The sequence below is a fragment of the Xiphophorus maculatus genome, chromosome 3 (assembly GCF_002775205.1).
Source record: "Xiphophorus maculatus strain JP 163 A chromosome 3, X_maculatus-5.0-male, whole genome shotgun sequence".
NCBI lineage: Eukaryota > Metazoa > Chordata > Actinopteri > Cyprinodontiformes > Poeciliidae > Xiphophorus > Xiphophorus maculatus.
In genome coordinates this window covers 22008130-22023222 of record NC_036445.1, presented here as the reverse complement: position 1 = coordinate 22023222, position 15093 = coordinate 22008130, and positions in this window count along the sequence as shown.

Below are 15093 nucleotides of genomic sequence, written 5' to 3'. Positions count from 1 at the left end.
TTGATGAGGCATAAAATGATGATTAATTAATTTACTGCTCAGTTGGTCGTCAAACTGAGAGCTTTATGAGGCTCCCAGCAGTGAGCTAGCCAAACCCAGCGTACAGCAGAAACACACACATGCACGCACGTCTTAAACATACCAATAGCTCAGCCTCCGTGTTTGTAGACATACACACACCAAGCACACACTCTTGGTGCTCCCTATGGTTAGTACAATGCACAAAGTGAGCTACACTGCCTTTGCAATGACCTGTGCTAGAAACTTAATGGAAATTCACTTGTTTTCAGTTTTCAGCTGAGAAACTGTCCATAAATAATTTCAAAAGCCTATGCAGCGCATTGTTTTTTGTAGAAATATTGATATACTTCATTTCAGCATTTTATTGTTTAGATTTCTTTATTTTCCTATTTGTTTTGACTGTATTAGAAAGTGGGGAAAAAAAGCTTTTGAAAACACCTTCTGACCAATTTTGAATGCCTAAGTGACATTTATGAATTTCAGATTTCTTTGCTTTGTGTACATTTCAATTAAACTGTAAAACATAGATTGTAAATAGATAGTCAAATTGTTACCAAGTCATCTGGACACACACACATACTGTCAACATTATTGATTCTAAAATATAGAATTCAGTCTAATGTAATTATTAGATATGGAAAATTAAAAAGCACATTAAAAATTATATTGATGTCAAATAAATTAGATTTTTGAGTTGCCCGACTCTTGCTGTTCTGTCTCAAACATATAGGGGCAGAGAAGGTTTTAAAGAAAAGGAAAACTGTTAAAGATTAAAGTGAAGTGATATGAATCAGATAGAGAAGCCCCTGAACTCTCACTATCTGCTGCATCTCCAATCAACTGTGTTTATTTGCCTTTATCAGTGGGACTGATTACCTGATATGCTGACCTTTCAACACAGTTATGTTTTCTTTTTTATATGATGAGTGCTCTAACTGATATGCTAATGTGGCTAAGAAACTAAGATGGATATTCAAGGGGATAGGTGGATGAAACAAATACTTAAAAGCTTTATCCAGAGCTCTTTGAATCTAGTGTTTTGGTATTGCAAAAACACTGATAACCTCATCAACCGCCTGTTGAAATGATCCATCACAAACAATACATATTGCTGTTTTTATTCACTATGACTGGATGATTTTTCCATTTACTTGTATGAGCAATCATATTTCAATGATGGTGATTATAGTATTCCATCATGCTGGTTAAAACATAATTATTAAGTCATCTAAGGTCTGTTAAATGGCAGTGTCTGCCTGTTGGGACAACCCCCACCAACCCTTCCACACCTAAAATGGTGAAGGAGAATATATCTACAGTCCCTGTGGTAAACAAAAAATCCCAATTTCTAATCTGCATAAAACTGAAGAGGTTTATGTCTAAACATTTATTCACTGAGATGCTTTGATAAGACACTGGCCACTTACTGAAGGTATTTAAAACAGTAACATGTTTCAAAATCACAAAAACTTCCCATCACACTTAGTTTGAAACTTGTTTATTTTGATATCAGAGAGAGTGACAGAGTTTAGTCAATGCATATTACAGACTAAGTTTTCCATTATGGGTTCTTCATTATTAGCTCTCTGAAATTTAACTTTATTGTTCTCCTGAACATCAGTAACCCAACTGGGTCAGTTTTTTTTTCTTTGTGTTATTTTTTTTTATTTTCTTGTTTTCCGTTTACCAACTTGTACAACTGCAGTTTCTGCATTAAGGGGGAGGAGAAATAATTGGATTTGAGGCAAACATGCTGAGTCGTGTTGCTCTTCCTGTCTGGTTTTCATAGGTCACTGAAAGTACTTTTCGTGACTATGCACTACATTTTGCTATGTCTGTTTGTGAATTGAATGAAGACTTCCCTCCATAAATCCTATGTGGTCAACATTTGATATTTACTATGATGTTGTTTTTAACAGTCCCAGAAAATGCTCCTCACCTAATTCACTGAAGTCTACCTTCAAATTTAAAGCAATAACAGAGTCATGTCTTAGGTTATTTTGTCATAACATCTTTTTTATTTTATTTTTCTCATCAGACAGCTATTCTACAATGATCATAATATTTTAAAAAGTTGTCACAGAACAGGGAGTATGAAAAATTAAGATAAACAGAATAACAGTTTTTTTTTCTGTAGTTTATATTGAAAATGCAGTTTAGAGCAAGATAGCACCATGTTCTATACAGGTGCACATACTTTTTTTGGACATGACAAGATGCTTGTAGCTGCAGGTGAAGAGTCTTGGCGAAGACTTAGAAGCAGACTCCTTGGCAAGCTTCACACTCATCACACTTCAAAGCCAGAGCCTTGAAGAAATGGGAACAGGCTTTGTCGTGTATCTGAAACTATGACTGTGCTTCTGTGAGCTTGAAACTGTGTTGCAGAACTGTTGTAAGCAGGATATTGTCATATTGTATTTGTTATACATCTTTCCACAATCATCCTCTAAAGGTATTTACAATAACTTATTCAAAACACAATTGCATGGAAACATTTTGGTCAAAGCATTAATGTTTAAAGGGGGACATGTTTTGATAAAAAACCTATCTCATGCAATTATGTGTGGGAATATATTTTGGTAAATGAAACGATCATCTCAAAAATCCAGAAAACCTACCATGGAATGAGTGAAAACTATACAGTGTTTAGATCTGTGTTTGATATCATACTAGTCTCATTATATCTGCTTAACTTTTATGCCATATTATACTGTATTCTCTATAGCTTGGAAGTGAGAAGAAATATTTTATTCTTGTCTTAAACTTTATCTTTAATTCATTTTTAGCCGCAAAAGTAATTGTTTTCTTGAGTTCAGATAGAAATGAGTTAATGATGCTTTGTGATACCTTCTAAAAGATTACATGTTACTTTGGTTGTGGTGTGGTATTTTAGAAATGGCATATCACCACATTACATTATTCCTATTCCTTAAGAAAGGTGGCAAGAGCTGGCCGGTATCATATATATATATATATATATATATACAGTATATACTGTATATACTGTATATATACAGTATATATATCTTGAGTCATCGCAACATCTCTACATGAGTCAGGAACTTCGGTATGATCGTTGGTACATGGTCTGTAATTGGAAATGACAAATGGTCTTTCATGTCTTCTTAACGTCCTCAGATGTTTGGTCACATTTTTCCTTTTGTCTTTCAGGTGTGAGTCCTTTCCATTACAGGGCATTCTTTTGGGGCTGACAAACAAGAAAAAAAGCATTGTTAAACAGCCGTGGCCACCAGGAGTAAGAGAGTGTTTAGCTTGAGGCAATGTCCTCAGGACACAGTGCAGCAATTCTCCATGGATGCCCATCTATAAAAGATTTACAGAGTGTATTGGTGCATCAGAAAGTCCCCTCAAGTAGTTCTGTTTTGGAAGACATCAGAACGAGGGTGCCTATGTTCTCTTGACCCTCTGCTGTGTCAGAAATGTTTCACCTTGCACTTGGATCACGTAAACACACACCACAAATCCCCACATGACTGGACAGTTGACTGAGGAGACTTCGCTGTGGCTCCTGTCAGTTTGGTTTAAATTATATCTGACAGTGAGATACATACAGCCCTGTGTCCAGAGACAACCCTTTGCTCTGTAACAGTAGAAGTGCAAAAGACATGGCTTTATTTCTCAAAGAGTGTTTTCTGATGTGGGCAGATGCCATCCTTCACAGATAATGGTCAAGACATGGTAGAGACAGAAAATGCTTTCAAATAAAGGATTTACAGGCAACCTCAATCAACAATGAAATTCTTAGAATGCCCTGCAAATGACCGTGATTTATATAAATATATATATTTTTTGTTTTCTCATGTTACAACCACTAACCTCAGTGTATTTTACAGGGATTCTAAAATGTAAGTAACACAATGCTATGTGGTAATAGAACAAGAAATTATACATGAATTATAATCATGTATTATTACAAATACCTAATTGGTAAATAGAGCCGAAATGTGTGGAATTTAATTACAGTGTAAACTCTGTCACCATACACACACTACCCCACATAGTGGTGGCAGCATCATGTTGTGGGGATGTTTCTGCTTAGCAAGAAAAGGGAAACTGGAAAAAAGTGATTAAAGGAAGGATGGAACTAAATACGGGGAAACAATTGAAGAAAACCTGTGAGAATTTCAGAAATGTGGAGGGGAAAATGCATTATTTCAGTTTCTCTCACTCTCTCTCTATTCAGTGTGATTGAAGTTGAGCTATTTCGCAGAGATAAAAGGAAAAGCATTACACAGGTGTGTACCCCTTCAGAGACTTGTAATACTTGCTCATTCAAAACTGTCTCTTTAAAGTATTCGACTGAGAAGTTCATCTGCACGTCAGACTTTCCACATTAGTCAAACACACTGAAGGTTGTGGTTGTAAGGTGACAAAATGTAAAAGAAAAGGAACGAGATATACATACTCTTGCACAACAATATACGTATTAAATAATTTATTTATTTGTTGTGGTACATCATTTGCGGGCCTAATAAGATGTTGGGCCGGTATGTCTTGGTTTCAGGTTTATGTTGACTGACGGCGAGCCGCTCTCATGCTAGTTGCCCACATGACCCTTTGGTTGCTGACAGACGGGTGTAAGCAGAGTCTCTTGAACAACAAATTATTTATAAGCTGCACACAAGCCAACCACCCCCACACTTGTATTCCAATTTGGCTTCATCAAAGTCTGCGTGTCTCTCTTTGTCAGAGTATTCACACTGTGTACACATCTATGGCTCCAGACTTCATGTGTTCGCCTGCCCAGGTTGGTATTCGCATGCATATGTGCGCGTTTAATTCAAGTGGATTAGCCGCCATAGATGCTTGACTCAGAGACAATGGTCCACTGAACTTTTGATCCACTAAATAGTTAATGAGTGATTTGATTAGGACGTAGAGGCCCCTTTTTACTGCAGATGAGATCAGTGTCTGGGTCAAACGAGGAAGAGGATACCACCGTGTCTATCAGAGACTCCCACTTTAACAACCACTTGAAGTTGAGTTTTTTAGGCATGTGTAACCCGGAAGTGTATTTTTAACGTGATGCGAAGAGCATAGAGAGATGATGCTCAGTTTTTTTTTTTTGTTTTTTTTTTACAGTTTGCAACCAGTTGTTTGCAGTATCATATATACTTTTCCCCTATAAAAACAAAAGAAAGCAACATAAAACATGGTATTTTTAAAAAAAATAAAATCTTCCAATCTACAGTATGTCTTGTTTTACTTGTAATCAAAAATTTCCTATCTGCTCAAATAACTTTAACTATGCAACCTTGCTCTGACACACGCAGGCACACACACAAAGACACACAAAAGCCTGTGCCAATACACAAACATGGACTAGTGTGAGCAGCACCCACAACAAGTACTAATGTCAGAGTGTCCTCCTCTTAGCGTCTTTATCCCCCCATACCCTCTTTCAATAATTTAGTTCAAGGTGTCAGACAAAGCTGCCCTGGCTCATGCAACCCCTGTAAAAGACACTGCTGCTCGCTTCACTGATTTACCCCCACCACCTCCATGTCTCAATTAAACATTCGTCTAAGTGTTTGGAGGTAAACACAAGCAAACAAAACAGTAGCAAACATGAATAAGGGCTACTTGCTAGACATTTACTCAATTAATGAGGTGAAAATTCGCTCTAGGTAAAAGTATTTGGACAGAGTATATGATTACTGCTGCACTGCTTCGCCATTTGATAATATTCTGTCAGTATCTTTTGTTTTGCTTTATGTTGCTGGTGTGAGTTTTTCCTGCTGTATAACTTACATGCTTGTCCTTGAGCAGGTAATTGGATCGTGACTGCGACTCAGAGGTCAATCTTGTTGTTGCCCTTAGGCTGGAGAGGAAACGGGGGGAGAAAAAAAAAAAAAACAGATGTCTGTTGAAGCACTTCTTTTCTGAGTGAGGCACATGTACAGACAGGAAAAATATTAAAAGAGCGAAGCGGGAGGTCAGCTGATAAGATACTTCCAGAGCAAAAATCTAGTCAGCAAAACGTGACAGAAGCTGTGGTCACATTTTGCATCAGCTTGTATGTGGACGGACAAGTTGAGTTCAAAACTTCAAAGAAATTATGATAAAGTCACAAAAACAAACCCAAAAAGTGAATAGAAAAATAAAAATGGCAACATGTGGTTTTAGGTGTAAACATCTGAACTAGTTTGTCAACAGCCACTGAACTCAACAAAATATTTAAGTTGCTGTCATTACATGAATCATCTTTTACATAGTATCTGTAACATATTCAGTTTTTTTTTAATTGCTGGTTAAATTGCAATTTTTGAATCATTGCTTGGAAAGTATAAAACATTTATGGGAACTCTCATTCACATTCAAAAGTTGTAAAACCAGCAGATTTCATCCCTCTGTCCATCCATTTCTGTATTTAGCAGTCATTAGTGGTGAGAGATGTAAAGGTCACCAGAATATCACAGTGCTATATGTTTCTTAACGTGTCAAAATATTGTGACTGATTTCCTTGTCAAACAAAGTGGAATCCCATCCAAAATTGATACAATGTTGTGGGATGACTTAATTTTGCTGTAAGACATTGTCTTTCTACAATTAGACATAATGTATATTGTTCACAGAAAAAAATAAATATGCCAACACAAAAAAGGAGTATTGATAATTTATGCTACCCATATAAAAATATATGTTGAACTCTCATCAATATGTCAAATGAGTTCAACAAGAAATTTACAGCTCAGCATTTTTATACGTTTCACAAAAAAATGTCATATTTAGGCCCAAAAATATTTTGAGGTTTAATCAAATTGTTGCTTTTCGCACTGGGTTCAAATTTCACCATAATTTAAATTGGTCTAAATTGCAGTAAGGTAATACAATTAGTGTCATTAGTCAGTGAGGTGACAAAATACTCACATCCTTCCACAGATTACAGGAAATCAGTCAGCATACTGTATATCCGGCCATCTTGGGCAAATTAGAAGGACTGAAGGCATTGTGAGCATTGTGTCCTTGTGACCATATTAGGTAGCTAAAAATGTATGACGTGGCCAAATAGATTTAACTCTTCACTAACTAACTACAAACTAGAATGACAATTATGTCTACACAGTACCAGTATATGTTATATTGCATTTAGAATAATTACCCTGGTATTTTGTTTTAGCTTTTTATGGCATGTATGGTCCAATAAAAATCAAACATGCAAAGCAGTTTAACAGGGATAATTCTTGGCCTCTAATTATCTTTTTGCTTCAATTTCCTCTTCATCACTCTCAGCAGAGCCTCCTCCTTAACTCCTGAACTACCCCTCTGTAGCTGGTGGGACACGGCGGAAGCATGGAGGCACTACTGACAATGATAGATTTGACAAGAGGACAGTGTTAATGATATTCCCCCCTTTGATGGCTGGGGCTACTTCACACACATTTGCATTTCCATTCATCATCGGCATTTATCATTATGGGGTTGCTGCCAAATCTAATTACAGTCCTGAGCCAACGGGGATGACGGGCCTGATATGAGGGCCCCCAGCCCCTTACACATGTCTATTTCTCAGTGTTTGTCACCTCTTCTCATGCTCTCTTGTTCACTTTTTTCCCCCCTCATCCCATCTCTAACACTTTTTTTTTGTCTGTTTTTATTTCCTCCTTAGCTTTTCTGTTTGGTTTAATTTTGCACTCTGATCCTCGGGTTTAAATTTAGAGGAGAACATAGAAAGGCATCGAGGCAGAAAGTGCAGCCGTGTAGCACCAAACTCAATTAACTTCACTCTAAATTAAGTCATTGGAGAGCTCTTCATTAGAATTACTGTGAGTAGAGCGGGGTAAGCAAGGGTGGGGAAATAAATAAATTAACTAACGATGAGATTAACTTTCATAGCACCGTTTCTCTGCATCTCTTCATCCTCTCATTTTATCATCTTTATCTTTTTTCTCTCTCTCTTTGTCTCCTGTTGCGTGATTTATTCACTGATCCACGGGGATCACATTAGGAGTTTAGTGATTATCCCCTTATAACATTATCTGAACTAATTATTCATGACCTATCGCTAGTGACAAAGAAAGTGTTTAATATAAGTTGAATAGAGCATATCAGATTGAAAATGGCATATTTTTAACCTCACGATTGTTCAGTTTCTTTGAGTTGCATTCTGCTCCTGTGTCTTTCCACCCCTCAAGCCTCTCATTAAAAATGTGAAACTAATTGCTAATAGTTGTTTGTTTCAAAACAAAACCTGCACAGTAGTACTATGGGAGAACAGCAGGGTCATGGCCGGATCTCCGCTCCGCTCAACTTCTAAGAGCAGCTCTTCCTATTTATCATGTGCACAGCATGATCTAGGCATGCCAGAGGAGAGTCATCCTTTAGCAGGCAAGAGTTGGACACGCTCAGACTGAAGCGTGCAACATAAAAACTGAGGATTTGCCAAAATGGTGTCTCTCTTTCATATGGCTCCTATAATCTTTAAAGAAGATTCCTTCTAAAATCTGTTCCCAAGTGTCTGAGCTTGTGGATTTGTCTCAAAGGTTTAGTGAGCAAACATAACTGTTTATGTTAGCAGGCATAAATAAAATAATCATTTTATTTATATAATATATAACTTTACTGCATGAACATATTACTGAGCTAAATATCTATCTTAAAAAGTTAGTCAAAAACAAAATTAAAACATTATGTTGAAACATATCTTGAAAATGTGCAGATTTTGAGCAAACTGGTTTGTTTTACTTAGTAGCATGACATATTAAGTTTTGCTGTTATGTCATGTTGTCAATTCCTCAGTGAAAAATGTTTTTCAATTGGAAAGTAGTGTGTCCAATTCCAGGTTCAGGCACTGAGCTCTAAGTTGTCTACAGAACTGCATCATGGAAAGTGACAGGGAGAGAAATGAAATCACACAACAAAGGAAAATAAATAAAATCCACAAATATAATTCCAACAAGTGATGCTTCTTCAATCTGCTCTCTCTCCCTCTCTCTGTCTATATATATATATATATATATATATATATATATATATATATATATATATATATATATATATATATATATATAATGTGTGTGCGTGCGTGTAATAGAGTAATAAAGGGTTAGCTTGGTCAGTGAGGGTGGACCAAGAAACCTTTACAGCCTTCCATGCTGGGCAAATTACCAAAAGACCCAGTGAGAAGATAACAGCAGCCTGAATTGACGCAAAACGTGGTTTGGAGGAAATGAAAGATGCCCTAGACTGAGATAACCATCATGTCGACTTACACTGCAAATTACTGGTATGGCTGTTTAGCTGGCATTGGACATTCCATCTTCAGATGTAACAACGTTTGAGACAGAGAGGAACAAAAGTCAAGCTTTAAAGAAAATAATGACAAAAAAAAAAAAACTTCAACTAAGTTGTTTTCTTTTGCTCGTTGGACATTACACCACAAAGGCCTCTATGATAAGGATCTAGTATTCTGAACAGTAGATAAAGAAGATGTCATAGGAGGGTTCACTTTTGTGCACACACACGCCTACACACATGGCTACACGTACAGCTGCCATATGTTTCAGGAAGCCAGGAACCCTTCAAGATGAGAGAGGCCTCTGAATTATTGATCAATGATTAGCAAATGCAATAGAAATGTTAGCCTTAACGTTGGCTGGCTGAGCGGTGTGTGTGTGCGTGTGTAAGGGTGCATTTGCCAAAAATAGCGTTGTGTAAAATCAATCCTTCAACAATGCATAATCCCATGCTTTTAAATAGATATTTATATTTGGTGATAACTGTTTGCGTTAGCGGGCATAGTCAGATATGAACTTTTAAAGTTTACCTTTTAATTGCAAGCACTTATCATTTATGAAGGGGTGTGAGCATGTGTGTGTTGTTGCAGGCTACAAAGAGAGTCTCCACTGTGGACTCAAAGGGGGATGTAATTCATTATTAAGTTGGGGACAAAACAGGCAGTATGGGAGGCGGGTAACAGTAGGTGATGGTAGGCCTGTATTGATTACTACCAACACCCAGAGCCAAGTGTAGTGTGACGGGATGAACAAAACCAGCAAAGCACACGCACAGGTGCTGACACTCTCATTCACAAACAAGGCACGGCTGTAGAATGGCCATTGTCGCTACCTTTCAACCACAATGCCCCGGTTGTTGTGATGCGCTTTCAAAGAGGCGAGTCATTTGGCTGGAGACAGTGGCAGGTCAGGAGGTGACAGCTAGGTGAAATGTTTTTATTTACGGTTAGCTAACTGACTGCAGTCTGTTGGCACTGAAATTTAATGCAATTAATCACAACTTCATTTTACAAGTACAAAGACAAAGGGTCCGCCTGGAACTTTTGTATTCGCGCGCCACCACATATATTAATTAACCCGATTTTAATCAAGTCCCACCACTACTTTATTGTAATTTGCAAGTTGTGAGGAGCAACAACCATGTGGAGTACTGGCTTGGCATAACTGGTAACTCAACTCTGTATATATATATATATTTTTTTTTTTTTGAAACACCAACAGTGGGAATTTACCATGCTAAAACTGTTGTTTTTAACTTTAAGTTGTCATTGTCTTTTTTTTCTACTAGTAACGTGGATGATTGCTAACTTTACCCAAGAATGCATATAGTTTCCAAGTATTAAGTTAGATGTAACATTCATATTTATGTGGAACTTGATCTCGTTAGCATAAACTGACTCTCATTTGACCCCAGCACATTAGCTGTAAACACTAGAGAATTACAAGCCAAAATAAATATTATCATAATGCTGGGGGCCACTGAGTGCGTTTCCCATGGAGTGATTAAAAATGAAAACACGGCGCAGCACAATGTGAAGTCCCAAGGCACAATGGCAGTTAGCGTAGAAAAGCTAATTTCATGATAAATTAAAGAACAATGGAGTTTCTCTCATGAGATAGCATTCCCATGTATTTGTAATGTGAAAAAAGAGCCAAAATTAGCCTTATCACACATTATCTTGAAATTATTAATAAAATATTAATTTCCTGGTAAATTGTCTTTTTGAAGTTATTTCTTTTTCCTTACTGTAGGTTCATATTTCAAAAGGTTTGATTTGCATATTCGACCAACTCTGAGTAACAGTAATGTAATGTAATGAAGCCCAAGGCCAAATAAGATCCATGCCAGGGAGCCTCAGAGAGGAATGTCACACAGTGTTGGTTATATATTTAACTTGGAATTATAAAAAATAAAAATAAAAAAAATTGCACATTTTGTGAAATTAACAGTTTTCCAAATTGATAAATTAGTGTTTAATCTACTCTTATTTTGTCCTTAAGAAACAAAACACCTTTGTTTTGGCTTTGTAAACCATGCCATTTAGCTATACCAGGTGTTTAGTATATATGGAAAATTAAAGAATATTATATAATTGGACAGCATCTTCTGTCTATAAATTATTGTTGTTGAGCATCCATGGATTTAACTTACTCCCTCTACCTACGAGTGCAGAAATACAGTGAATAAAAATGGAGTCAATAGATCATGTGAGATACTTAAATGCAGACAGCCATGATTATGAGCTGCGGGAAAGTGCCACAAATTTACTCCGGACCAATATGTATTGCTTACGCTTATAATAAATGTTATCTTTCTGAGGAGAAAAAAAGCTGTCAACTTGATGAAAGACACAGATGAGCATCTATATTACTGAGCAACCATGCATAGATATGCAACAAAAGCAGTTTTCACTGAGGAGGCAACAGAATGAAAAATCTGCAGCTGCGTCACCCCTTTCAACGAGTTTGAGTAATTGTTGTAGGTCCTAATTCTTTTGTTAAACAAAATAAAAAAACAGGGATTTTGAAAAAAATATATATATAACCTTTAAATAGAATAAATAATGTAAACCTATATCCTTTTTTTATTTACTTCCGTCTTGTCCATAATATAGATTTCAAATAGGGTCAACTCCTACCCTTAGATCGATTCCACACTGATGCCAACTGCTAATCATTAGTACTTTATTTTAAGTAATTAAAAAGAAGAGTTAGTTACTCGGAGAGGCAACTGAGAAAAACTGTGCTATTTTTCTTGATTTATTCTTGTTAATAAAATTAGATGGTGATGCCATATAAATTATAAGCACCTTAAATCACATTACAGTTGTTCTGTAAAGGTGTCTGGCGTTCTTGCTTGAAAGAGCAATTTAAACTGGTTGACTTTCACAGACGCCCCTGAAACACTGGCCAGAGTCTAGAAGGCTTGCTATCTCAATCTTTACACTTTGCAGTCAACTTTTTTTCAGTCTGTACTGACGGATACAAAAAAAAAAAATGTGAAGGCTTTTAATCCAACTAACAACCATTTTAGAAAATCAGATTATTTTTGTCTGCATTTCTTTACCAAATGCAGAAAGTGTTTTGATGGATCACATAGTTTTGCAAAATTATTTTAATTGCGAACATAAAAAAGGTCTGTTGGTGTACATTTGAAATGGTTACCTGGAGATTATTAAGGATATGCAATTGTGTCTTATATTAATATTATTGCCACATGATACGAAAGAATAGTAAATACTGTTTTCGGCAAGTAACTAAAATATCTGTACATAACATTGAGACCAGAGTAGCTAAGCCCTAACTTTGAAGGTTTCACTTTCGCTAGATGGGCTTTTATGTCTACTCCAGAGTGTTGTTCTGTAAACATCTATTCCAGTATTTCCATTAGGTGGCAGTGTCAAGGAGTAGAGGAGCATTCAGTGGCACTGTTATTTGACTTTGACTGTTTTTTTCTTGTAAGATCAAAGCTACAATCACATTTTAACAAGACAGTTAAATTGTACACTAAACAAGTTTGTGGTAAAGTGAGGCCAAGTCTGCAGGTATTGTAAACTATAAATAGTTTTCATACCAACAATCAGTTTTCCAAAACATATTTATGCACACCTCCCTTCAACCATGTCCAGGGCCAAAGACACAACTTGATCGCTGAGAGGCTGCATTATCAGACTTCTATTTAAGATGGGTTACACTGTAACTGTGTACCGGCTGAGTTATATAACCCTATTCTGTTTTCTTTAAACGTTACATTGGCTGTGCTTAGCAAACACGACATCCTCTACCTCACCCTGATTCATTATCTGCGCCTGGATCTAAGCTATTGGTGTTAGAAGCTGTACTAGTTGTTTGTAATGAATATGTCTACTTTGCATGATAGATCAAATAGCAGTCAACTGTGACGTAGAGAAAACATGAGATGGTCTGGAATCCAAAACCTGTGTTGGAATATCACTCTTGTCCTTCGTTCTCCTTACCAAGCTTAAAAGATCACTCATGTAAACACTGATGACTAATGGCCATAGCTTTATTCCAGGGTTCATGCAATATGGTTGGGAGAATAAAGAAGAAACTGATGCTGGATCTTAGGTTTACAATCATCTACAACTTTTAAACTTGATATGTAATGATTCTTGATTAGTATTGTTTGTTTAAAAAAAATGTGGAAAATACTATAGGAAAAAAAAAAAGAATGGCTCCATTTCAAACAATTTCAAAACAAAGCAAAGCACATTGAAACAAATGGTACCTAAATAGTTTTTTTCCCCCATAGTTAATTTTATCTGCCCATAAACAACTCCCTATTGGTTCGGGGTTTATTTGGCCAATGAATAAACAGACCTCCGAACTGTTCACGTTCTTCCAAAAATCTCCCTCGATCAGTGGTTTTATTCCACACGAGGTGTGATGTGCTGTGCATACTGGGATGCAGAGCTTTTTTACCACTTCCATTTCTCTCTATAGTTTGGCTCAGGCCGATTTCAATCTTCTTTCTCACCATGTGTCAGAGTGAGCCCCAACACATGCTTGCACAGTTTTGTCAGTATTTTCTTTATTTAGCTCAAAATGATGTGATTTCAATGACTGAAAATGAGGCAAAGCAGAAGGATAACATGTTATGGCCTAGTCTTTACATAAGTGACGGAGAGTCTTAAGTAATATCAGCTATGTCTTTTGGAACGGGAGTAAAACCTTCCCCTATTTTAGTGCAGTTTTGAGATATAACAAAGACTCACAAGCCACTTCAGCAACAGAATGATGAAAAAGTTACAAAGGCTGGAGCAAGTTTACCTTTACCTCCACAAATAACCGGTCTTTAAAGGTCTTTTCTGCTCACTGAATATTATGCTTCTGGCATCTCAACTGGGAAGTCAGGGTTCGGTTGTCTCATACTCAGGCCCCAGGCCAACCCTAGAGGATCTCTTCATCTAACATCAGGAGAAAATAGATTATTCCTTGTAGTATTAGTTCTGCCTGAATACCATCTGAAGACAAAATCCTTTGTATTACTGTGATGAAAGAAACATTTAGCTAATCCAAACCTACTCTTTTGTAATGACCCTGTGACTTACAAGTTAAATAGTTTGCATGCTATACATTTTATGATTAGTTTAAAGCAAACCAAAATATTCCTATACAGCAAAGAGTTTTTGTTTTTCCTCTTACATGCTGCCTTTTTATAAAGCTTTCTGAAAACACAATAGCCTAGTTAGACTGAAGAATCAATGGATGACCTAACAGGTTATTCAAAGGCACTTCACACTGCTGATGATATGAAGAGAAGCTGAACTTGTTGACATATTTCAGTAGCCTTCATCTCTTTCTCCATTAGTTTGTGTTTGGAAAGTTACTGCTGCTGAATAACGGGCAGGCGCACCATAACTTAATGCCGAGAAGCTGTAGTGCTTGCTTTGTATCAAATGTTTCATTTTGACATGACATCAGAAAGACAGGGAGGATTTAAATGTTTAACTGTCTTCAAAGCCTTCAGATTTCCTTGACAAAACATCAATTTTACCTCGCAGATTAAAGACAGATTTATGACAGTGGTTAGCATACCACTGTCATAAAATGTGTCACAGTACTCCATGGATTCAAAACAATGAGAGTATTTGATACTTATTTATAAATTACACAAGACATAAATAATATAAGGGGAATGGGAATTTCTCCAGAAGTTCATTGATGACTAAATCTTAATTTGTGTACAATGTCGAAAAAGAAACATATTTTGGGGGGTTACAGTTGGAACTGATGTGAGAGGGTACCCAAAATAATACTTATAAAGAGTGAGGTACAGTAAATAACCAGTGAA